The sequence below is a fragment of the Haliaeetus leucocephalus genome, unplaced genomic scaffold (genome assembly GCF_000737465.1).
Source record: "Haliaeetus leucocephalus isolate CR32 unplaced genomic scaffold, Haliaeetus_leucocephalus-4.0 Scaffold214, whole genome shotgun sequence".
NCBI lineage: Eukaryota > Metazoa > Chordata > Aves > Accipitriformes > Accipitridae > Haliaeetus > Haliaeetus leucocephalus.
In genome coordinates this window covers 189,737-212,703 of record NW_010972650.1, presented here as the reverse complement: position 1 = coordinate 212,703, position 22,967 = coordinate 189,737, and the positions used below count along the sequence as shown (strand labels likewise).

The window sequence follows — 22,967 nt, the reverse complement described above, 5'->3', positions numbered from 1 at the left end:
GGACCCACAGGAGCTCAGCACAAGCCTGGACTCCTGCTGTCTGGCTAGACCTGTAGGGACAGAGCTGAGGAGCCTATGGTATGTATGGGAGGTGAGAAATTGTGATGCAGAGTGGAGGCAGGGTGCTACAGACCTTCATCTCCCAGTGAAGAGGTAGGTGATGTGTTGTTTGCTCTAACACAACTGACTTGCTCATAGCAGGATCTGATGTGACGCATAATTGGGGGACACTCGTGCTTTTTCAAACTTCTTTAACTTGGCCAAATTTATAATCAACCTTTGTTTCAGAAGAGGTTGGGAGTCACGCTCGGGGTTGTCCATTTGCAGCTGCAGAGGACAAGCATGCCCATGCATCAAAAGGGCAAGCTCAAAGCTGGACTCTGTGCCAGCTGGTCAGAGGTAGTGGTGGGAATGGACTGTCCCTTTGCGTCTCCTCTTCCTTGCTTGCTCCACAGGCATGGCTTGCAGGGGCTCAGGCAGCAGACTGTGAGCAGTCTGGGATTGCTGCTGGTGGAGACAGAGGTAGAACTTGGCTTCAAAGGCAGTATCTGGGTCAAGCAGAGCAGCAGCAGGCCTGTGATGCTACCCTGGATGCTTCTCTGCTCCCAATGGCTCTTGGTGTCTGTTCCCTGCCTCCATAAAAGAAGCCCCTCTCCAAAGAGCAACCTCCACCACTGCTTGCAGGACCTGACACTTCTGAAAGACTCTGCAGTGTCTGGATGGGGATAAGTGTAGAATTTAAGGCCAAAAATTAGGAGAATTTGCTGCTGATAGAGATGGAGCCTGGATAATGCTGATTTAGGGCTTTGACTCCCATCTACAGCCTCCCCAGGCTCGTGGGGGAAGCTGACCTGATTCCCAGCTTGTTGGGTTTTCCCAGCTCGCACCCACTGGCAGGGTCAGTGCCTCGCTGGATCTATAGGTGGTTTGTGCATATGGACCCCTGGTTCTTGATCTATCTTCTGCATTCATGGCGGCACGATTCCCAGGTACGCAGAGCCGCCGACATGCCGCATCCTCCTGCGGTAGGATGGAGCCTGGCAGCTGAGACACCCCTTCTGCGTGGCCAGGCTCAGTGGTGAGACGCTGGTATGCAAGATGTAAACTTAATACCAAAGTTTAGATTACAGCCCTGTGAAAAACATCAGCTCCCCTAAATGGAGCCCAGATGGTGGCGGAAGCTGTGCAATGCATCGAAGCTGAGGGCCAGGAATTGCAGGAACCGTGTGAGCAAAAGGACCGGGGCTGTGGGGGAGGGAGAGGAAGGGAGGTAAGGTTACAGCTCATGTAGGCTGCGAGGCAGGCAGCGTCAAGGGTCAGTTCCTAAACCAGGCTGGTTAATCCACCTCGCCCCCTTAAAAACAACTTTGGACAATGAATTTCTCCCGAGTTGCATCACTGTAAATGCAGCATTTCCAAAGCTGAGGTTTCCCACAGCCCATGACAGCTGAACTTGCGGGCCTAAGAGGCCAGGGGCTCTTGGGCAAATTAGAGGAGACCGGGTAGATCTGAGGCAATGAATACACAAGCTGTGCTCTCTCGAGAGCTCTGCCAGAAGAGGAGTTTCCCAGCTTCCTCCTCTCGGCAGGTTCAGAGCCACTGAGCCCGGGAAGAGGGTCGAGTGCACGTAGGGAGCCTGGAGACAGAGCCCTGTCTTGGGTAAGACGAGCACCGGCACACACCCCAGCAGCTGGGCGATTGCACGGGCGAGCACAGGCTGTGGGGAGGCTGACCGTGACTCAATATCCTGGTGTTGTGAAAAAAGCAAACGTCCCGGGGCACCGCTGAGAGCGCTGTCTGGGAGGCTCGGAGCCATCCTTCCCCCTGCTGTGCTGCAGGAGCCTCTGCCGCAGCTTGTTCTGGGTGTTTTGGAAAGGCATGGAGCGATTGAGAAGTGCTGAGGGGACCACAGAGCCCGTCTGGTAGGGCCAGACCCCGTGAAGCCAAGCCGTGCTGGTGTGCGCACAGGAGACGGAGATGGAGGTCTCCAAACGATGCCGCAGTGATAGTGAGAGCAAGTTATTCCCTTCCCAGGACAGGTGATGGCCTTGGACTGCAGCAGGCAGACCTTCTCTATGGGCTAGGACAGGTGAGGATGTGCTGGGAGGTTTCTCTGGAGGGTTTGGCTGCGTTACGTGAACGTTAGGAATGGCTGAGTTAATTGTCAAGTGGAGAGCTGGGGTGAGATGGTAAGAGATGAGGTGTTTATGTAGAAATTGGGGCTCTTCCTGAAGTCATTCTGTCAAGAGAAGTTTTGGGGAGACCCCAAACATGTCCAGTTGGGATCAGGGCTCCTCCGGTAGGACCCCACCATTCTGTCCTTCCTCCCTGCTCTGCCCTTCCCACGTCTCCCTCTCTTCCCCTCCTTGTAAGAGCTGCTGCACTGTTCAGTGCCACCTGCTTGGGTGGCGAAACAGGGACTGAGGCTGAGCGAGGGAGGGGCAGGAGGGATGCAGAGGAGCACCGCTGCAGGCAGCCGAGGAGCCAAGACCGGCGTGGGTACCAAGCCACAGGGCCTGCGGGTAAGCTTACCCACACGGCATTCGCCTCAGAGGAAGGCCCACATCCCTTGGAGATAACAGTGTGTGCAAAAGCAACACACCCCTCCCCTCGGAGATAAGTTTGTGTGCAGACACAACCCGGAGGTAAACACCCAGGAAGGCAAACATCCAAGTCATGCACCTGTACGGACACGGAGCACGTGCAAACATCCACCACGCGGCTGTACCCGTCCTCCCGGGGTGGCACAGCTGAGCCACACGCGTGTTCGGCACTCACCAGACCAGCACTGGATCTGTTTTTGTGCTAGAAAAATCACGTCTAGGGCTGTGGGGTGCCCCAAAACCTGGGGATGCTCAGGGAGAGAGGACAGGTGGAGTTGGGTGTCATCTGTGGGTTGAGCTGGCTGCAGCTTTCAAAGATGCTCGGAGCAACACAGACCCCAAAGTGCTGTTACGTCCCAGGTTTCGTGTGCCTGGAGGATGGTGTCGTCTTTAGGCACTTCAGTTTTCGAGTAGCCTCCATGCACAAAGCAGAGCCTTAAAAAGTTCCTTTAAACTGCGGGAAGGGTTTTTGTTAAACTCCTCGTGTCTCGGAGAAGTTGTGAAATTGGCACAAATGAAACTGTTGCTGGCACAGCCTTGCTGCACCGGGAATGCTTTGCAGGGGATTTCAACACACATTTTGGGGACCCTGCTTTCTGACCCCTGTAAAGGGGGCTGAACCAGTTGTCTGGGCTCCACTTCGATTCAGGGGAGAGCAGATCTGTGCAGCCGACAGAGCTGCTGCTTGCTTCGTGGGAGCGGCATGCGTCGGGTTTATCTCCCCGAGTTTTAGGTGTCTGCAGCAATGGCACTTGCATCTGAGCCTGAACCACATGTTGCCGCACGAGCTGATGGGGCAGACAAACCGCACCGTTTTAAGATGTCCATGATGGGATTATTGCTTCTGTCTCTGCAGCCAGCTCGGACATCTGCACTGAAATGTCGACACTGGCAGATGAATCACAGCTGTAGCTGGTGGATTTGGATCTTATCCTGAAGTCGAACTCCAGAGTTTTATTTTTCAGGACTGACTGGCAAATAGCTAGGGCACCATCACGTATATCCCAGGTGAGAGAAGGGGAGCTGGGGAGTTCTGGTGACAGTCAGCCCTGCGTGTGCTGTCTGCAGATACCTCCCAGCATAACCTGCAGAGCCCGTTTCTGCAATATTTCTGAGTCTCTCAGTGGAAGTTTAGTGGCAAAATGACTACTGAGACCGTGAAAAACTATGGTTTGGTGCAAGTTGTGCTGTTTTAGGAGCAGAGGAACCAACAGGCCAACACCAGTTACAGCGTGTGACGTGAAATATACAACGGTGCAAGTGTACAACTGCAGTTTACAGGACAAGCTTGCAGGTGTCCCTACCCCTCTGCTCGTCTCCAATATGGTTAGGAGCACTTTATGAGCAGAGTTAGAGATGCTGAACAGTTGCAGGTAAAGGCACTGCAGAATGAGACCCCCAGCCTGCCATGCTAATTGTAGGGGCTCTTGAGACATACTTTGGCACTTCAGTTACACCATGCGGTTACTCTGATTAAAATACCAATAGTGGGTTGTAACCAAGCAGGGGGTGGTGGTTCTATGTCTCATCTGTCACCGAGAGAGTTTGCTGCAACGCACCCCCAATTCTGGGGCAAGCAGCAACTTGAGGAACCCTGTACTGATAGGTAGGAGCCTTGCAGAGAGTCAGGGAGCTAGACATCAGCTCTGTGCTTCTTGTTATCTTTGTTTGTAAATACTGCAGGTAAATATTAACCTTCTTCCTTGGGAGGATAAACTAGTCTCTAGACTTTGAAGACTAGGAGCACTGTATTGGTGGTCTGGAGCTGCAAAGTGCTCCTGATGTGGATGCAACTGAGCAGTAAAGATGAGTCTGCAGCTTGTCTCTACTGGGCATCCTTTGCTCTCTGTCTCCCTACATGTGTGGGACTGCGTGTACTTCTCACTGGTTTTGCTAGTAGAGGTTTATTTGTCGTGGATCAACGGCATCCATATCCGTGAGGAGGAACTGAGCTCTTGGGAGAGAGATGATGCTGGTCCTGCTCAGGCGATGCCATCCATGGTGGCTGTGCTTGAGTCCTCGAAAATAACTGAACAGGGTTGAAGGCTCCACTGAGTCTGTGCTTCTTGAGTGATGCCAAGAAGCATCAAGCAGGAGTAAGGAGATGTCGTTGCCTCAGTAGCTTGTGACTCTTTGAGTGGTCTTGATGCTGCAGCCAGCACTGTGTTATCTACTGCAGAAAGGGCAGTGACTCAAAACTACAAAAATGTAGGATCTGTCTTGCAGGGAGAGATGATGATGAAGCTCAGGCTGGTTATCTCGGCAAAAGAGATTCAAGGCATCAGCTCCTCTGGCTGATGGACCAAACCAGTGATGTGTTGGAGGCAGAGGTTAGCTTGTGGTTTCTGTGTTAGCCCTGTCTGTCTTACATGAACAATCATAGCAGTGCCACATCTGATCTCTTCTTGTGTCAAATCACAGTAAGAAGGGAGTCTGCTCCTTCCCTTGCCAGAGATCTACAAGTCTCGTTTGCGGTTCCTGTCAGTTTTATTGGCTGCCTTTTCTGTTTGTGTTTTGAGGTGTGGATTTGTAACAGTGATGATGAGGAACACTTGAAAGATCTGTCAAGATCAAGGAACTGGGAGGATTTTTATTTATTTTTTCCTTGGTGGGACCTTGCTGTCAGGGTTGGATGTCTTGTTGGGTCTAGCTTACTCATGAGTAACTGTGCTGGTTGGGTGGAGGTTCGCTGTCTCTTCTGCAGGAGCCCAGACTGGATGATAGCCTGTGACAGCGATGAGAACAAGTGATAGCGCTTGGCTGCTTCCCCGCTGGAGAGGTTGGGATGCTGGCACGGAGAGGCTGTTTCACACCACGCGGACGTGTCTGGGACAATGTGCCAAGCGAGCGAAGAAGGTGGAGGGTGTGTCTGAGGAGAAGCCTGGGAGGGGTGCAGGGTGTAGGATGGGGTGCTGGCACATCTGGAGGTGGGACGGAGAAACTTGCAGAAGGATTTGTGGGCTAGGCCTGGTTTGAGCTTGGGTGTGTGCTGTATCTGCACAAATCTGCATGTCCTCCCTTCTGCCATCTTGTCTTCTGGCTCAGTGGGGGAGGCCTCCCAACGGTGCTGCCTGCCAGAGAAGATGCTTGCAAAACCCCATGGCTTCCCCCTCTGTCCATGTGGCTTCCATGTTCATCTCCTCGCGGCAGCTCTTGCGCATTCCTGACCCTGGGAATGGGAGATGAGACTTTGCCAAAGCTCACCCACCTGCCAACTGGTCTGATACCAACAGCCCAGTTCAGAAGAGGGGTTCCCGATTAGATGCTGCTGGTTGCTTTTCTGATGTACTTAGCATTAGCATACAGATCTCCCAGTCAGAGAGATAAGGGTACCCCAAATGAACATCTCGCAGCAGGCTCTGGGATGAGCAAAGCTCCCTAAGTGGCATCTCATTACAAAATCTAGTGGTTTTATTTTGTCAGAATATCTAAATTAATGGCAGAAAGGCTATGACTTATGTGACTTTGAGGCCAGGGTTTGGTCACAGGTGAATAGTTGCCAGCAGACTTGTGTTTTAGGAAGCCATTTGACACACCGTCTTCAAGAGTGAAGAGTGTGCTTAAATTGCCGTGGCTGGAAGGTGGCTGATGTGGGAAGCGGGAGATTTGGGTGAGAGCAGCGACCAGCACCGCACGGTGTGTACAGTCACGAGCAGGGGATGGTGGTGTCTTAGTGAGATGTGGTGTTTGCAGCTCCTCCATGTCTAGAAATTCTTATTTCACTGAATAAGAAAGGAGTTAGGAACTTTATGGCAGGGAATAGAAATCACAACACAAAGGTCTGGTTAGGAGTTGTGGCTTTCAGGCAGAACAAAAGAGCTCTATGAGACAAAGACTAAGAAGGGAATTGGATTTGGGGCTGGGGTCGGTGGATTTCAGCCTGGAGCGGGGCAGGGGGGTTGCGGGAAGGGTTTGTGCAGCTCGGGGCTGTCTGTGCTGCGGGATGCACCCGCTCCTGGGTCAGGCTTCAGCTCTGGCAGGGCTTTGCTGAAGGGGGAGGCCAAACAGCTGGGAGAGGAGGTGAAGCTGGCATAAATCAGGCCTGCAGGAGTTGATTTATCTTCGAAGATTAAAAATACTTTTTATCTAGCTGAAATCACGGCCTCCATCTAGGCTGTGCAAGGCAGGGGCTGTGCTTGCTCGCTGTTAGCTCCAGATCCCTGCCGCTCGCTGGAGGGGAGTCTCCTGCTGCACCTCTGCCAAATCAGGAATTTACCCAGGCATTGCTCCGTGTCCGTCTGCAGAAGAAACGGGGGTCGGTAAAAGCAGCCGCAGCACCTCCAGAGCCAGTCCCTCCTTCCCTTTTGGGTGCTCGCTGACCCACATGTGCAGGCTCGCCAGAGCCGAGCGAGCTGGCTGCTCCCTCAGCCTGTCCCTGGGTTCCCAGCTTGCTGGGTTTTTTTTCTCCAGCAGCAGCCACATGGCCTTTCACAGCCCACACAGTTTTTCTTGGGTTGCAGGAGCCCTGGCAGCAGGATATCAGAGCAGGCTTCCCTGCCAGGGCTCTGAGGGTGGATAGACCAGCTTTTCTCCTTCCCTTATCACCTTAAGGTTTGGGAGCAGGGAAGCCGCTGCACAGCTGCTGAGCCGTTGAAGAGCTTTTTGGTTTTGGCAGCAAAGGGAGAACATCAAGAGTTGCGATGGCTGCAGAGGGACCACCTAAGAGAGCATGGGAGGTTGGCAGCAAACGCGGCTGAGCAAAGAAATGGCAAACTGATGTTGAAACTCCTGGAAAGGGGAGCGTTGTTGCTGCAGAGTGTAGGGGGAAATGGAAGCATGGGAATGGCTTGCCACTAGATGGAGTGAATGGTCTTATGGGGATTTATCTTCAGCCTCTGGCAAGTTCAGTCTAGGACCTTCGCTGTGGGAATCGGTCCTTTCTCCTGGGCTTGACTTTGGGGAGCTGACTTGAGCTGGCCGCCAGCGTCTTCTCCAGTGCTGCTGTGGTGTGTGCGGTGTGGTGATCCAGGCTGTTGGACGTAGAGCAGAAGAGTCACCTCCAGGGATTGTGGGCACAGAAATCGAATCCTTGAGCTCTCAAAGCCCATGTCCTTCAGCAGAAGCGAAGCTTGGGACTCTTCGGGGTGAGAGTTTCCGTGTGTGAGTATGGAAGATGCAGGAGCCGCGCAGTAAAAGGACATCGGGTAGGGGCAGTGGCCTTTTGGGAAGCCATCTGTGCAAGGGTTGGAAACATGGCCCTCATGATGTGTGCCGAGTTGCAGCGGGACCTTATGGAAGAGCTAGCCGCTGATCTCTAGATCCGTGGTGCTGGCTCCACTGGCCCCGTGGCCATCCCTGGGGAGCTGACGACTTGCAGCAGGGGACCCTCACATCCCCTCCTGTTCTCCCGCCTCTTGCTGTTGGCAGAGAAGGCTGCAGACCCCAACAGGAAAGATGCAATGCTGCAAAAAGAGATCGACATAGGAAAACCTTGGGCTGTCCCTCTCCGGTGCCGGCTGGGAGTGTAAGGAATCCCTGCAGCAGCAGCTCCCCGGTGACGCAAGCGCCGGCGCAGCGGCCCCGTCGGGGTGAGATGCAGCGCTCTTCCCACCGCCCGCGCACCAGGGGAGGGGTGAGCTACAGCAACAAAAATGCGCCCTTCCACTTGGGTGACTGCTCCCAGTTAGAGATGAAAACATTTGTTCCTGAAATTGGAGTCATTCCTGGGATTGCAACACCCAGGCTGTGTTTCCAATTAATCTGCTGAAGTCGTCATGCATTTCCAAGTGCATTGGCTCAGCAGAGAGAAATCTGGCATTGCCTTCGCACTGAAATGCCAGCTGAGATGCACACAGTATTAAATGAAGAGAGAACGGCCCCGGCAGGCTGGCCCACCAGCACCTGGCACAGGATCACGAAGGGGCACCAGGCAGCTCCGGTATGGCGGGGGGGATGTGGCAGAGGGCAGAGCAGCCTCCTCCTGGGAATGAAAACGCTTGAAATAGTTGTTGAATTACTGTTGGGTTTTTCCTGACTGGTTTCCTTCTGTTTCTGGGTGTGTGTTTTGTTTTGGGGAGAAGGGGAGGGGGGTGAAGTGAGTTATGCTTGGTCTATTCGCTGTGTCTGCAGGAGTGTATTTACATCCTCGCTGCCTTAGTGGTGATGAGTGGGAGATGTTTGCCGTCCATTGGGGATGATGGTGTGACCTCTCAACCCCAGCCTCCTCCCAAGCCCTCCCGTGGGGTGCTTCTGCCCCTGGTGAGGCAGGCGAAGGCTGGAAGCTGGTGGCTATTTTGTTTGGGAATTGGGCGATCTCTTAAGCAATGCCTGCGGTGCTGCGTGTGGGTCAGTGTCTGGGTGCCTGCGGGGTGAGGGGCGAGCGCTGCTGGCTGCGGATCCTGCCTGCTGAGTCTGGAGCGCGGTGGCCTGCAGAGCCGACTTGGTGTTGGATGGTGGGTCCTGGTGGTGAGTCTCCATGTTAGGCACCTCTCTGGGGAGCTGCTGGAAGGACAGACATCCCCTTGCTGATGGTTTTTTCTCTCCTAGGGCTGCTTTTGCAGAAGCCAGGGTTCCTGCCTGGAGTTGGAAGTGACCCGACACATTCCTCTCTGATCTCCCGTGTGATTTTCTGAGAAATGAAATTGGATCTAGAGCCCGGTCCCAGCTGGGTGGGAGCGGTCCAGTGTGTTAACACAAACACTCATGGAAAGGCCGAGCTTGCGTAGAAATCTTCCCTTTCCAAGAATGAGGTTCAGGCTGAGGCCCCCCTCCCTCTGGAGTCAGCAGGGATGACGGATGGGAGCAGGGAAGGGGGGGACAGGAAAGCTCAGCAGGTCTCCTGCCACCGTGGTCACCGGTGGCTTTTCCCTTTAGGGGGAAGGATGCAAACTGTTTTTGCAAAAGGAGTGTGCAAACTGCTTTTACCTCTTGGGAACTGGCGCTGGGATGGAGAGTCCGGCTGCCTCCAGCTCCCTGCTCTGCGGAATCCCTCTCCCTGTGCTGTAGGGATGGCGTTACCTGCTTTGCTGCAGCGACGCTTCATTTAGAGCTGGAAAGTGTTAAGCGAGGACGGTGACAAGACCACTCCCAAATTGGATCACGCTTGCTTTCCCATCTGCGAGGGCAGCACCGGGGCAGTACGTTCTTCGGTGGGAGTGTCGTGCAAGCCTGTGCACCCTTCTCGGAGGCCAGCGCAGGCAGGCGGCCTGCGGCAGATGCGTAAAAGCCTGAAAAAAAGCCCAGGGAAGCGAGGAGAGGAGGGGGAAGGCAAGTTTACCACTGGTGTTTAATGCCACAGTGCGCCAATTTAACAAATACTCTTAAGGATGTTGTGCTAACTTCCCAAGTTGACTTGCTCCAGAAATACAGTTTTCCTACAAGTCTCTATTAGAACAAGTCTCTGTTGCATAGATTTTTAGCAGCGAGGATTTGATTTTTCTATATTTGCTTGCAGGACAATAATACTGATGCTTTCTATTTTTAACACATCAGCGGGGCAAAAATGCACTTGGGAATCTTCCGGGAGCAGAGTAGCTCTGCTCATAGTACTGCCTGCACGGCTAGGCTTCGGGAGCAACGCCAGCAGCTCAGCGAGCAGCCTGGGCTTTGAGAGTGCCTGGCCCCACTTTTCGGCAGGTAAATAGAGGCCAGACTGCATGGGGCTCGTTTCCCTGCTCTGGTGGGCACAGCGGAGCCCGGGCTCTGGTGGGCACAGCGGAGCCCGGGCTCTGGGGTCACAGGGCTGGCCGGTGGTGGGGAGGAGCAGGGACATGCGGCATCGTCCATCCTTCTCTTCCTCCCGTTTCTCTCCCTGCTGTGGCCCTTCGAGGCTGCGGAGGTGGTGGGAAGTGCTGAAGGGTTTGTGGGTCTGGCTGTGTTGCTCACTCTGTGATGCTTGTTTGGGTGGTGCCAGTCTTGAACTCCTAGCTCAGGTCCTAAGAGCATCTCAAGCCTTTTATTTTTTTATATATATATATATATGGGTTTCTGTTTGTGTGGGGTTTTTTGTAGTTTTTTTTTTTAAGAAAAAGTTTCTGTCACCACCTCGATGATGAAAAAGGGCTGCAAGCGATAACCTGCAAAACCCTCCAAAACGGGAAGTGAATAACAAAACTGGCACTGACTTGAGTTGGAATCCCAAGTTTGGGGACTGATTCATAACTTTGAGCGGTTCTGCCCCAGCCAGGTCCTTCTGCCACCCTCATCTGCTCAAGCTGCCGTCAGCAGCCGTCCTACGGCAGGATGGGCTTGCGTTGGTCCTTACAGGGTTTTCAGGCTGCTGACGTGCGTGCTGGAGGAGCCTGAACATGTGCACCTCCCATTTGGAGGAGAAAATAGGAATTTAGGGTGGAACTTGCTCCCTGGGGGCTTTGTTTTGCCCTCCGGGCTGGGTCCAGAGAAAGTGTCTTCTGCTGTCTTGGTTTTTTAAATTTTTTTTCCCTGAAGTGGAAAATCCCACCAGTCTCAGGAGTGGATTTTATCGCGCTGTTTGTGCCTATTGCGAAGACTCTGGTTTCCAGCCCCTCTGCGGGACTGCGCACAGCAATCGCCGTTTTTCCACGGCACCTGGTGGCTGCCAGTGGATTTCGGATTAAATCCAAGACCCGCCCGTTCTGCCCTGGGGGTCCCAGTGAAGGTCGAATCTCTGCCTGCGGCCGTCCCTCCTGGACGGGGCAGCAGGTTTGCATTTCGGGGCTGGTCCTTTGGGAGCAAAGAGGCAATTTTGGTTTTGCCATCCCGGGCGTGCAGCTGCGCGGGGCTCGGCCCCTGGCTGGGACAATGGCAGGAAGCCGGGAGCCGCGCGCAGCTCCTTGCTGCTGGCCAGGCACCGCATCCTCGTGGAGCCCGGGCTGCCTCCGCTCCCGCTCCTCCCTTGCTATTTCCATCGCATTGTCCGGAGGAGAGGAAGGATGTTACCAGCCTTCTTCCTTTTTGCCTCAAAGGGATGTGGGGTGGGCGGGGAGGGGAGGGGAGAAGATTTTTCTCGCTGGCGGTTGTGCAATAGGCACAATTTCTGCTATTCGAAGCACCGTCCCGCTCCGCCCAGGTCAAGGGGGTGATGCATCTTGGCCTGAGATGTCCCTGAGGTCTCCCCTCCTCTTCGTGGTCTTGGCAGCGGAGATGCATCGTGTCCCGTGTCCCCGCTGGCAGCCAGTGGGCTCAGGCGCATCCTCCTGTACAAGGTAGGGGCTCGGAGATCCATCGGAGGAGATGCTTCTGCAACGTGGCTTTTAGTGCACACGCAGACGTGGCCAGACTCATGGTGCTCAGCAATGCCAGGGGAGATGCTGCTGCCTCCACATCCCTTATTCCCAGTGGTAGGGTGAGGCTGTCATGAGGTTGCTGGCACTCGACGTAAGGTATTTTGGGAAGGTAAAGTGGGATCCTAATGTTATAAACACCCTGAGCACCATGTTGGGGGGGGTGTATGTGTGCAGATGTCATGGTGGGGCTGCAGGGGATGGAAGGATAATCCCTGGCCCCTCGGCAGAGATGGTTTCAGATGCCTCTGAAAGCATTGGAAGAAGCGTGCAGTGGGGAAAGGGAATGGAGAAGGTCACCTCTTGCTTTGTGATGGAGAAATATGGCCATGAAAGGGGGTTCTGGCTTTTCTGGGGGTGTTTTTAGTTCTTCATCTCGTGGACAGGGCTCTGATGATTACAAAGAAACGCTGCGAAGTCCTTCCTGCGTTTTTGCACAGCTCTGACTGCTGTGGCCGTACAAAGTCGAGGCTCCCTGCTGCGCTGGAGAAGGCCGGGTTCCCACGTGCCAGGAAGTGAAAGCAGAATTAATTAAGATGGGAAATGATCTTAATTTGCTCTGGCTAAATCCCTTTAGCACAAGTAAACCCCAAACATTTGAAGCAAAGATCTTTGGTCAGAGTGCAAGCCACACCTCTCCTGTCATTTAGAGGTGGAGAAATTGCCTGTGACACATCTGTGAGGGTTTGACTGTATGGGAGAGTTTTACCAGTTTTACTGGGGTGATTGTCGCTTGCTTGTAGCAGCCAAACTGGGAAAAGCCCATCTCTTGCTGAACTGGATCCCAGCTCAGCTGGGATCACCCTGGGATAGCCAGAAGAGTCCAAATTCAAATCTCACGTGTGCTGGCGTTGAGTCTGCCCTGGGACAGCCCCAGGACTTAGCAACACTGCTGATTTTTCCATAGGGGAGCAGAAAGCTTTAAGGATCCCTTTTGGCTTGCTTTCTTCGCTTGTCCCAAAGCGGATTGGGATGCAGTGCGGCTGTTTTGTCCTCCTCGAACAGCATCTGCTGTGCGTGGTACCCGTCACATGCCGTTCTCAGGGACACCCTCCATACCCTGCTTTGGAGCTGCCGAACATTTCTGACAAACCCCAGGGTTGGGGCCAGCCTTCATAACCTGCCAGGAATATCGGGAGCTCCCGGATTTCGCTGCTGACAGGAGGTGTCCGGCAGTGCCAGGGCGATGGAGCAATTACTTGGCAGCCATCGGAGCCAGCTCTTTGCGTTAGTGAAAAATGCGAATGATCTGCAGGCTTGTGAAAGTACCATTCGTCCCCAGGGGGTCGGGGTAATGACCTTGCCTGCGTGTCCTTGGCGATTTAAGCCTTCCTGATACTTTGGCCACGCGTGTCCCGTTGCGTGTGTTGGCACTGGCCGCCCTGCAGTGGGGTACGCGAGGGAGGAGAGGTTGCGTGGAAGGAGGAGGGGATGCGCAGTTCAGTTGTCTCCTTCCTCCTCTGTTGTTTTGTGGTTGTAGGGAGGCTGTGAGCATGGAGAACACAGCAGAATAGCAATTCTTTTCTAAACCAACTTAGAAATTATGTCAGAGGAGCTGATGCAACAAAATACCACTTCAGGTTGGGGCAGAATTTTTTTTCCCCCATTTTTTTAAAATACGAGCAAGCTGGGCTGTAAGCTTTGTTATGGTCTATCTTATTGCGTGTTCCCGTTTGCAAAGGAGGGAGGGTCTTGTGTTCATCTCCGGCAGCTGCCACAGCGAAGGGAGTTGGGAGTGGGCATGCATGGGAGCAGGAGGAGGGCTGGCATCGTGGACCAACCTCTCTGCTCTGCCGTGGCTTTTGCTTCCCTGACAAAGACCTCGGCATTTCCACCTGCTGCTGCATGGAGCCTGGGTGCCAGCCACCTGCCCGAGCCCACGCAAAGCCTCCCTGTTTGTTTTGTCTAAAAGCAATATCCCCCAAAGCTGGGGAGGGGGGGGAAGAATACCCACTCTGGCTTAATTGCATTTAATGAGTCTGATGGGGCTGGCTGCCAGCAAGCCGAGGGCTTTGCCAAGGTTCCTACTTGCCCGTGAGAACTGCAAGGGTGTGGTGTGCGGCCGCGCCTGGCTTTGCAACCGCTGGGAGAAGAGATCTGAGAGCTCCCGCCGCCCTTCGCTGCGGTCGTTGTGCCGCTCGCCTGATGCCATCAGCCCAGCCCGCGTTGCAGGGCTGAGCTTTACGGGCGCGTTGACCCCCGAGGACTCAGAGGGACGTGATGACGTCTATAGGTGAGTGTGCCAAACGGGTGGGAATGTCCCTTGCAGATGTTACAGAGGGCCTTATACAGATGGGTTTGTATTAGACGCGCCGTGAGCATCCTTTCTTCTGGAGCTGGGCCCAGTTCAGCTCTGCAGCATGCACCCAGCCAGGAGCTGTCGTTTGTTTGATTGTCGGGTGAGTTTTAGGGTCCTGGATGGGTGTGTGATTTTGCTGAGTTGACACCAGGTCTGATCTTGAGAGGTGCCGAGGGTTCAAATCCCAACACGTGCGCCGATTCCTCGGTGTCTGAGGTTAACGCTGCTGCTCTGGGCTCACCGGGGGTTGGTTTGTTTATTTATTTTCCTTTTTTCCCCTGTGCTTGAGCAGCTCAGCGGCAGGATTAACCCTGCTTTCTGGGTTAAACACCCTGGGCAGTGTTGCTACATGAGTGCGGAGCGCACACACCCCACCGCACCCTCCGTCCCGCTTTGGCTGCCTCGGGGCACCCGCGTTCTGCAGCCGTCAGCTGGGAGCTGGCCCGCGTCCTCCTCCGAGGTTTCTCCCTGCCGACTGCTGTTTGCTCCTGGTTTTCCCCGGGCAGGCTCCAGTTTTGTGTAGGACACCGGCTCCTCCTTGCATTTCTTCACCCCCAGATCTCGCGGAGACCCAGAAATCCTGCCTGATGACTTGGCATGCCGTTTCTTGTAGCTTTTCCAGCCCGGGTGGCATTACCCACCTTCAGCGTCGTGGATCTCTTCCCATCGTCTCCCCCAGCCGCTTGCACGCACCAACGGTAACCCAGATTTACCCCCCAGGGCCGCTGTCACTGGTGTCCCCATGGTGTGGGAGAAGGCCTTGTTGGATCCAGGCACATTTCAGGCTCCTCTGCATTAAGGATTTGACACCTGCACCTTGCCCAGCTGCACAGATGCCAACTTTGAGCCAAAGGCTGTGCTTTCCTAGCTTCTCTGTGAGCACCCAGGTATGAGAGGCAGTGCCAGACAGCCCACAGTGAAGGATACCAGAAGCGTATTTGTGCAGGAAACTGAAAATGTTGCGGCTTCCTTCCTCTGACATAAATAGCTCTCACCCTAAAACCCGACTCTCCGCTCTGCGTGCTGGTGATCTCCAGTGCTGGCTGGAGGGGACGCTGAGATGGGGTGGGCAGTGGTTGGGGTCCACCATGTGCTGTCCCCTGGTCTCACGGTGCAAAGCTGGGTCTGCCCAGCTTGGAAAGTTTCCTTGCTCAAACACCTGATGGTCAGCGCTGGAGCAAGGTTTGGGGTCAACGCCAGTCGTGCCCTTGCTGATGGCTGTTGAGCAGTCCGTAGATCTGCGTGGGGGATTTCATTCGTGCCTCTTTCTGTGGGATGCATCTTATTCCCATAGAGCTGGGGTTGCCGGTGTTTCTCCCAGCTCCTTGTTCTCCTGCTTTCTGTGTTGTATTGGGCCTGAGTGTTTTGTTTGGTGGTTTGTTTTTTTTTTTTTTTTAATTTTCTTTTCATGACCGAATCTGCCTTCCAGCCCAGCCTTGGACCTTGGCCAGCGTTTGCCAAAGGGATTTCCTTCTCTGCAGCATGCAGAGAGGCTCCAATTAATGGGCAGGTCCCCTTGAGTAGTCATTCACTGAGAGTGGGTATTGTGGGAGTCCGGGCTTTTTGTCTCAGCACTTCCAGATCAAGCAAGACACCGCTTTGGAGCCCTGAGCTCTTCCCCAGGGGCTTATGAGTCAAGCTGGGCTCTTGCTGTGTTGCATGCAGCAATTAAAAAAAATAAATACGTAGGCTGAGCTGTAGCGCTGGTGACAGCAGCCCCCGTGCAGCGGTGACCCTTCGCGGGCGGTGTGAGGCGAAGCAGGTTGTAGGTTTGAGCCAAGTGGATGAAGGCATTGTGCCGTCCCTGTGAGGCACTCCATGCCGCGGTGGGATGCTCGAAACAGCGGCTTCGTGCGTGCAGGGGGTGACAGCAGCGAGGACCCCTCTGCAACGGCCCCCGGACGGGCTGCGGGCAGCAGCGTGGTGCGGGGCAGAGGTGCTGACAAGCCCATCGGTGTGCTGTCCAAACCGGTTGGGAACGCTCTCCTCTACTTATGCAAACGGCTGGTAATTGAGGAGAGGTTCGTATAATCGTTTGATCTCTCCTCTGCTTCCCTTGGCACGGAGGCTGCATCCTCTCGTGCTGATGTAATCAAACCCGGTGCGGGAAGACGAGGCGTCCTGCGCCGAGAGGGTGCTCACTCACTTCCCGGGAGCGCTTGGCTGCGGCTGTGGGGCTGCCACACGGCTCTGCCTCTGTTGGTATCTACCTGCTTGGAGAACAGAGACCTGGAGGAGCTTACCTGGCCAGGACCGGTGCCAAAGCCTCTCTCCGAAGAAGATCTGTGTTGGCTGTAGGCAGGGTGATGATGCTGAGGCTCTAGACCGGACTGGTGCCTCTTGCCAGAAGCCTGGTTGAGGGAGAAGATGGGGCTGTTAGAAGACACTGGGCTGTTCCAGTTCAGGCAGAGCGGGGATACTTGCTTGCCCGGAGATGCTGCCTATCATCCGCATTCGTCTTTGCCAGAGGGCCTTGGCAGTATTTAAGGTTTCAGGAGCGCACCGCAAACCCTCGCCCCTTCTCCGGCTGCTCCTGTAGCTGCGTCCGCCAGGAGAGGACATGGGCGGTGAAGATCCGTAGCAGCCCTCCACGGGATTCGTTTGCAGGGCTGGCGGGGCAGGAGGAGCGGTGGAGCTCAGCGTCAGCCCACTGCAGAGAAAGGCTTCGAGGGAGGACCAGGAGGAACGGCACTGCCTCTCCGTCGCATGACTCGGGATAGCATGATATGTGGGGCTATGCCGACCTGCCGCTGGTGGCTCTCAGGCAGGGAGTAGCTGGCAGACCCTGTCTGGGCTGTGCGACCAGGTGAGGGTGGTCGGAGGGGCAGGAATCCCAACGGGGTGGGCTACGCTATGTGGGAATGTTTCCCTTCTGGGAGGGGAGGACTTTTCCTGAATCTCGGCAGTTTCCATGAGCGGTAGCTGCCTACGCTGTTCTGGGGAGCACGAGGCACCGCCAGGCAACCTTGGCTTTCCTTCAACAGAGCCCTTTGGTCATGAATTTACCTCTGTTTCGGAGGAAATGGCGGTTGTTGCGAGGTTTCCTGGGGATACCTTGCACTCCTCCGCACAGCATCCTCCCCCACGGGCCTTGTGCTGCTATTTGGGATGGGGTTTATGACCGGTGGGGGTGGGAGGATGCAACTACTGGCAGGAAATGATTGCCAGAGGTTTCCAGCTGTGCCAGAGCTGTGGCGGGGATGGAGCCCACTTGCTGTCCCTCCGGTCCCAAGTCCCGGCTGCGGTTGCAGGAGATGAGCTCTTCAGTCCCACCTGGCACCTCATGCTGCCCACGCTCAAACCGTGTGGCGCGGGGACCTGATCCTTCTGCAAAGAAACTGGTAAAAACACTATTTATTTACTTACTTGCTTTAGACGCGCACAAGCACGCATATACCTGCCCGTGTAGGCATGGCTGATGGTGCCACATATCAGGGCACGACCGAGGAACAGCTGGCAGGGACGGGGATGCCTTACACTGGGTTCATAAGCCGCTATTTGTGAAACTGCAGTCCCTGTGTTCCCTGCGTGTGGCGTGATTCAATCCTGCCTGTGCCCAGCTCTTTCTGTGGCTTCACACCTGTGTGTCCCTGTGACCAAATGATCTCAAATTTAGACTTGAAACCTACTGCCAGGTTTTGCTGTGCAGGTTTTGCCTCTGCACGTTCATGGCTGGGTGCTCTGAAGGCTTTAAAAACTCATCCCTGGGAGATGGGCAGCATCCAGGGAGCTCAGCCCCTGGGACATTTGCAAGTTGCTCCAGCTCCTCTAAGAGCTGCATGTGAGCATGAAGGAAGTTGTTTGGCGGTTTAAGTACCGCCTGTGGTGAAGTTTGGGTCTGGTATTAAGGTTCGGGGCTTTGGCGTAAGTTAGCGTGATGCAGCGTTACCTTGGGATCCTCTTGACCAGCTTCGCCCTGCAGCCAGAATGCTTTCAAGGCCAATCTGAACATGCAGATTTGAGAGCATGCTAAAAACCTGCCTTGAAACAGGCACCTAAACACACCTGTGTGGATTGGCTCGCCCCACTGACCGCATCTGTGGGGCAGCCCTGGGCCAGCGAGGAGGGGGCTCGCTGTTCAGGGAGAGCACAGGCATCTGTATTTCCACTGCAAATGCAGCTGGACCACTTCCATGAATGTTTTGTTTAGCCCTGAAGCATTCACTAGACCTCTTCCTTTGGCAGTGGAGTCCTGCCTTCTGCTCTGTATGGATGTTGTGGGAACGTATAGCATGGTCCCGTGTCTTTGATAAGCCTGGATGGGAACACCGATATTGGGGTGTGGGCTGAAACACAGAGAGTATTAGTAGCAGCAGATCCAGGTACAAAGCTTTTCGCTCCGTGTCCCTGTAGCGCAGGCTGGCCTCAATGCACCGTGAGATTTTTGGGTCCTGGAGTCATGAGTTTCAAAATGTAACTACGCACATTTGCGGGGAGAAAATTCCAGGGAGGGCTATTAAATGTCTGACTCAAAGGTCACGAGCCGCAAATAACCAGCGAGAGTAATCAGGGGAAGTATCTCACCCTGATCCGCTTCCCGAGGCCTGATGTGGATCTCATTTACAGGCTCGAACAGAGTATTTTCTGATTTATGTGCTTGACATACCTAAATAATGTGCTTCGCTCACAGGTGTATGTGCATAGTCTGGGTGGTTTCAGGTGCGTTGCTTTTAATCCTGGTTCATGACTTTGGTTGTGGAAAGGGTTTTGTAAATGCACATGTGACTTTGCCAAACTTTGATCATTGTCTGTCTCAATTTTTTTTTTTTCTGGAAACTTTCTGCAGCAGAAAGTTTGCAAGAATCAGCATAGAAAAATAGGGTTCTACCCTTGTGGAAAAGCTCTCAGGGGCTTTTCATAGAGAAGCATCAGCCCCCTCTTGTTTTGGAGCAGGAATTTGATGTCTGGTAGGGAGGAGAGGGATCCACCCACATCTGGCCAATTCATAAAGCCCTTGAAACTCCCAGTTAACATGCTCCATAAAGAGTTATCAGAATTTGGCAACCGACCGCTCCAAACATTACATCTACCCTGAGCATCATCTGTTCTCTTATGGCTCATGCGGGACGTTGCGTACGGCCTCTCCGCTCAGGGACAGCTGCGGCGGCGCAGGGCTTTCCCCGGAGCTGCTTTCCCTGGAGCTGTGCGGCAGCTCCCCGGCACTCCCCCGGCAGCTGCCCAGCAAGTCGAGGAAGGAGAAAAATGCCCCAAACGCTCAGATTTCGCGGGGTCCTGCGAGGAGACCCCCTGGAGACGCACGAGCGGATGGAGGTAGGGGGAGCAGAGGGGTGCGTGGAGCACCGGCTTGGGGTTCCCGCTATTCCCCCCACCGAGAGCTGCGAGACCCGATGGCAGTGCCTGTGTCCTCGCTTCTAGTGTAGCTGGGCAGAGATGCCGGGGTGATGCTGGTTTTGCCATTTTTTGCTTTTCTTTGAGGGGAGCATAGGGTTTGGTCCCGTAATTAAAACCAGCATCTTGGTGCATACACCCCAGGGGCCAGGGCGAGGTTATGCGAGGTACCCCGACTCTGGGATTTCCTATTTCTCGAGTTCTTGCTTTGTGATCTTAATGTTATTTCAACATAGTCCTTTTCGTGTGGTTTCTTATTTAAGTGTTTTTAATTTGAACAAATTCCCTCCAGCTAATTTTTGTTACTTGTGCGTGGCTCTGGAGAAGACCTTTTCCTTTTATTAAAGAGGAATGTTTTTAATCACACGCATTCTTCAACCCGGCTGAACTCTGAACCTTTCACAGCTAATCAACATAAGATGGGAAACGGTTTTTTAAAAAAACCTGCCTTTAACTGCTGCTCAGCCTCAGACAAAGCTCTTCGCTGTGTGCGATCGCCTCGCGGGCAGCGCTGGCACACGGCACGGCTGCACCGCGCCGCAAAACCCGGCAGCCTGCCTTCATGGCAGGCAGGGCTGAAGGCAGGGATTCACGGCAAGGCGTCGCTCAGATGCAAGTGGTTTGCTCCTTAATAATCTCCCTGCCCTGGTTTGTTTGCTTCTTGCTTTATTTCCCTCTTATATAAGCGCAGCTCTTTGCTGACGGCTGATATTGCCTCTTTAAAAAAATCAGGAAATGCCAAAGCAAAGATTTCTGTGTTGGTTTTTTTTGGGGGGGTTGGGGGGGTGGCTGTCTGTCTGAGAGCAGCATCATGACCAGTGATTTCCCCTTCGGGGAGCGAGCAACACAAGCTCTGGATTACCACCGCCAGCCTGGGAAACTCGCTGCCACCAGATCTCACCCTGGCCAAAAGCTTAGCAGGAGTCTGAGAGGCTCTTGACTGTTTGCAAAGCGGAGAGCCCGTCGCTGTCTGCACACTTGCTCCCTGTCTTTCCCCGCCTCGCCAGCAAGCGCACGGGCTCTTGGAGCGCTTCGGTTGTTTTCCCTGCGCTGTGCCATGCCGGCAGCCTGGAAAATGCTGGTAACCCGTGCCGGGTTGTCGAGCACAGAGCTTGCATTCATGCTCGTACTGCCGAAGGCTTTCCCAGGACGCGCCGGGGAGAGACTCCGTGCCGAAGCTCTTCTTGCTGTGTTGCAATCTCCCCTTTCCGTGGAGGAAGGGTGGAGCTGCCACGGCTGCTACCTGCCCAGGTGCGGAGCGGTTTGTGCAATGGGCTCGGCAGCCCTGGGCAGTCGCCTCCGCGTGCCGGCACCGCGGCGCGGTTTGCCTCGGCTTCCTCCCGGCGCCCTGGCATAGCGGCGTGTTTTCCTCCCGCTGACCTGGCTGCGCAAGGTGACCCAGAAAAACAACCGCGTGGTGCCACGGTGACGGGACGTCCGCGGCGCTTGTGTTTTACTGCCGGGCTGCGTGGTGCAAGCGGGGACAAGGCAGCAAGTCATCCCCATGGCCGCCTTCATCTCCCGCCCAGGAGAGAGGCTGATGCTGCCTTGCTTTGCACCCCAAATACCCGCTGTGTTGTCTGAGCTGAGCAGATAAGCTTTGCGATTAACGATTATTCAGCAGAAGCAGGGAGAAGAGGGAGAAGGCATCCCATCTTTGCGAAGAGGCTGAGTCTTGCTGCGTTTTAACGGCAGGGCCATTTGCAAAGCCGTTTGCCCAGCAAGTGCTGCCCCGGTCCTGCTGCGCTGCTGCTGGTGACATGGTGGCTGCTGAGCCCCTGCCAGCCCCAGCACTTGTGTGAAGACGAGCCTGCCACCAGCGCCGGCCTTCCCATGCGAATGTTCTTGCAAACTAAAAATAATTCGCAAAAATGTTGGCAGCCGGACATGCAGCCGGGAGAGGAGCCTGTCCCAGAAACCTTCTGCCTCTTCCCTGGGTGGGTGCTCCCAGCTCGCTTCTCCCTGCCCCGGCATTCGGCCCCGTTCCTGGCCATGCGGGTGAGGAAGATGATGGATTCGGCCCCCTGAGACTGCACAGGGCCAGCAGAGCATCCCAGTCCCAGCCCGTGCATCCCAGTCCCAGCCCGTGCATCCCAGTCCCAGCCCCTCCGTGGCCATGTGTCATGGTGCTGGTGGCTTGTGAAGGGTCCGCTAGGAACCAGCAGGACCCAGGCTGCGTTGGGGAAAGGGACAGACCCCCCAGGAGCCATCGTGGGGCTGTGCTTTTGGCCTTCTTCGGGTCAGGGGAAGAGGAGGAGCTGCTCGCCTGGCTGCCTGCCCCCTGAATCATGTGTGAGCATCGGAGGCTGCCGAGGAGGGGAGTTGTTTACTGTAACTCTTGGCGGAGGTCCCGGCATGAAACCCCAAATGAATTCAAGCTGCAGCGGGAGGTCACGGCTGAAACAAACAGCTCCCAGGGCAGGAAGGGCTTTGCAAAGGGGTCCAGAGCTGCTGGAGCCTGGGCTGGAGCAGGAGGGACGCGGGACATCCCCAGGGAGCTGCCACACGCAGGTGCCACGCACCGGAGGGGTCCCAGCATGGGGACAACGGCCGAGGCTCCTGCCCAGGGGCTGGGCTGTGCTCCCAGTGCTGCCGGTCCTCATCCCTCGCCACCCTGGCGCTGGGCACGTAAAGCGTCGTGTTTCTAAGCTCTGGAAAACCTCCCTGAGTTTTGTGGCTTTAGCCCGCGCTGGCCGGGTGCGAAGCTGTAACGTCAGGGGCTTTGCACGGGCTGGGACGCCCGCGTCGCCCTGGGGCACTTCAGGCCAGTCCGTGCGCCCGCGGTGCCTTGTTTTGGTCCCATCTTCCCTCTCTCCCTCCTCCTGTAAATTTTGCTAAAATGTCCCCAGCTGAGCGGGGTCTGGTGTAGCGGGGTGCTGCCTGCACCATCGATGTGCAGAGCTGGGGGGCCATGGCAGGAGGAGGGTCTGCGCAGCCTCTGCCGGCGGCTCTTCCCTGGCTCCGGTGCCTCTTGGCCGTGGGGATGCTCGACAGCCTTTTTCCTGGCTCTGGGCGAGTGGTGAGAAGTTGTTTTTCTGGCTGCTGGCCGCTGGCCTGCCCGTCCTCCCTCTCCCCCAGCACATGCGTTCCCTCCCACTTCTCCTCTTCCGCTGCTTTGGAGTTTGTTTTTAAAAAGACTAAACCAAATGAGGTAGAGAGATTCCCAGAGACCCCGCCAGTGCCTTCCCCCTCTGCTCTGTACAACTGTCTGCATCTCCCTCTTTGTCCCTGGAGGTGCCTGTAATAGCCCCTGCTTTGCCCCCAAGACCTTTTTGCCCCAGGGAGGTGCTGTCGGGGCAGCATCGGGCCCTGCCGAGCCTGAGGATGCTGATGGGGAGATGAGATCAAGACCGCTGCTGCTGAGCTTTGGCCGGTGGGAGCTGCCCGTGGGCATTTTTAGCATCACAAGCGGAGAAGGGCTGTGACAACTCTTCTCCAGATGCCATCAGCTCCGAGGACAGAGGCTGTGGCTTGGTGGGCTGGTCCCTTCCTCCTCATACCCCCACTTTCCCCTCT

At 55.1% G+C, this 22,967-nt stretch overlaps 1 protein-coding gene across 2 annotated transcripts in view; it reads left to right on the top strand.

Annotated features, from left to right (window-relative positions):
* The window catches only part of HDAC7 (histone deacetylase 7), a 48,083-nt gene that overhangs the window by 5,648 nt on the left and 19,468 nt on the right, over positions 1 to 22,967 (top strand). The window contains exon 1 of one of the 2 annotated variants that reach the window (XM_010566505.1): positions 21,633 to 21,656. The exons of the other annotated variant lie outside the window; for it this stretch is intronic. The gene's annotated coding sequence lies outside the window, so the exon portion shown is untranslated. Of the gene's footprint in view, positions 1 to 21,632; positions 21,657 to 22,967 lie in introns of those variants that run through there. 2 annotated transcript variants of the gene reach the window in all.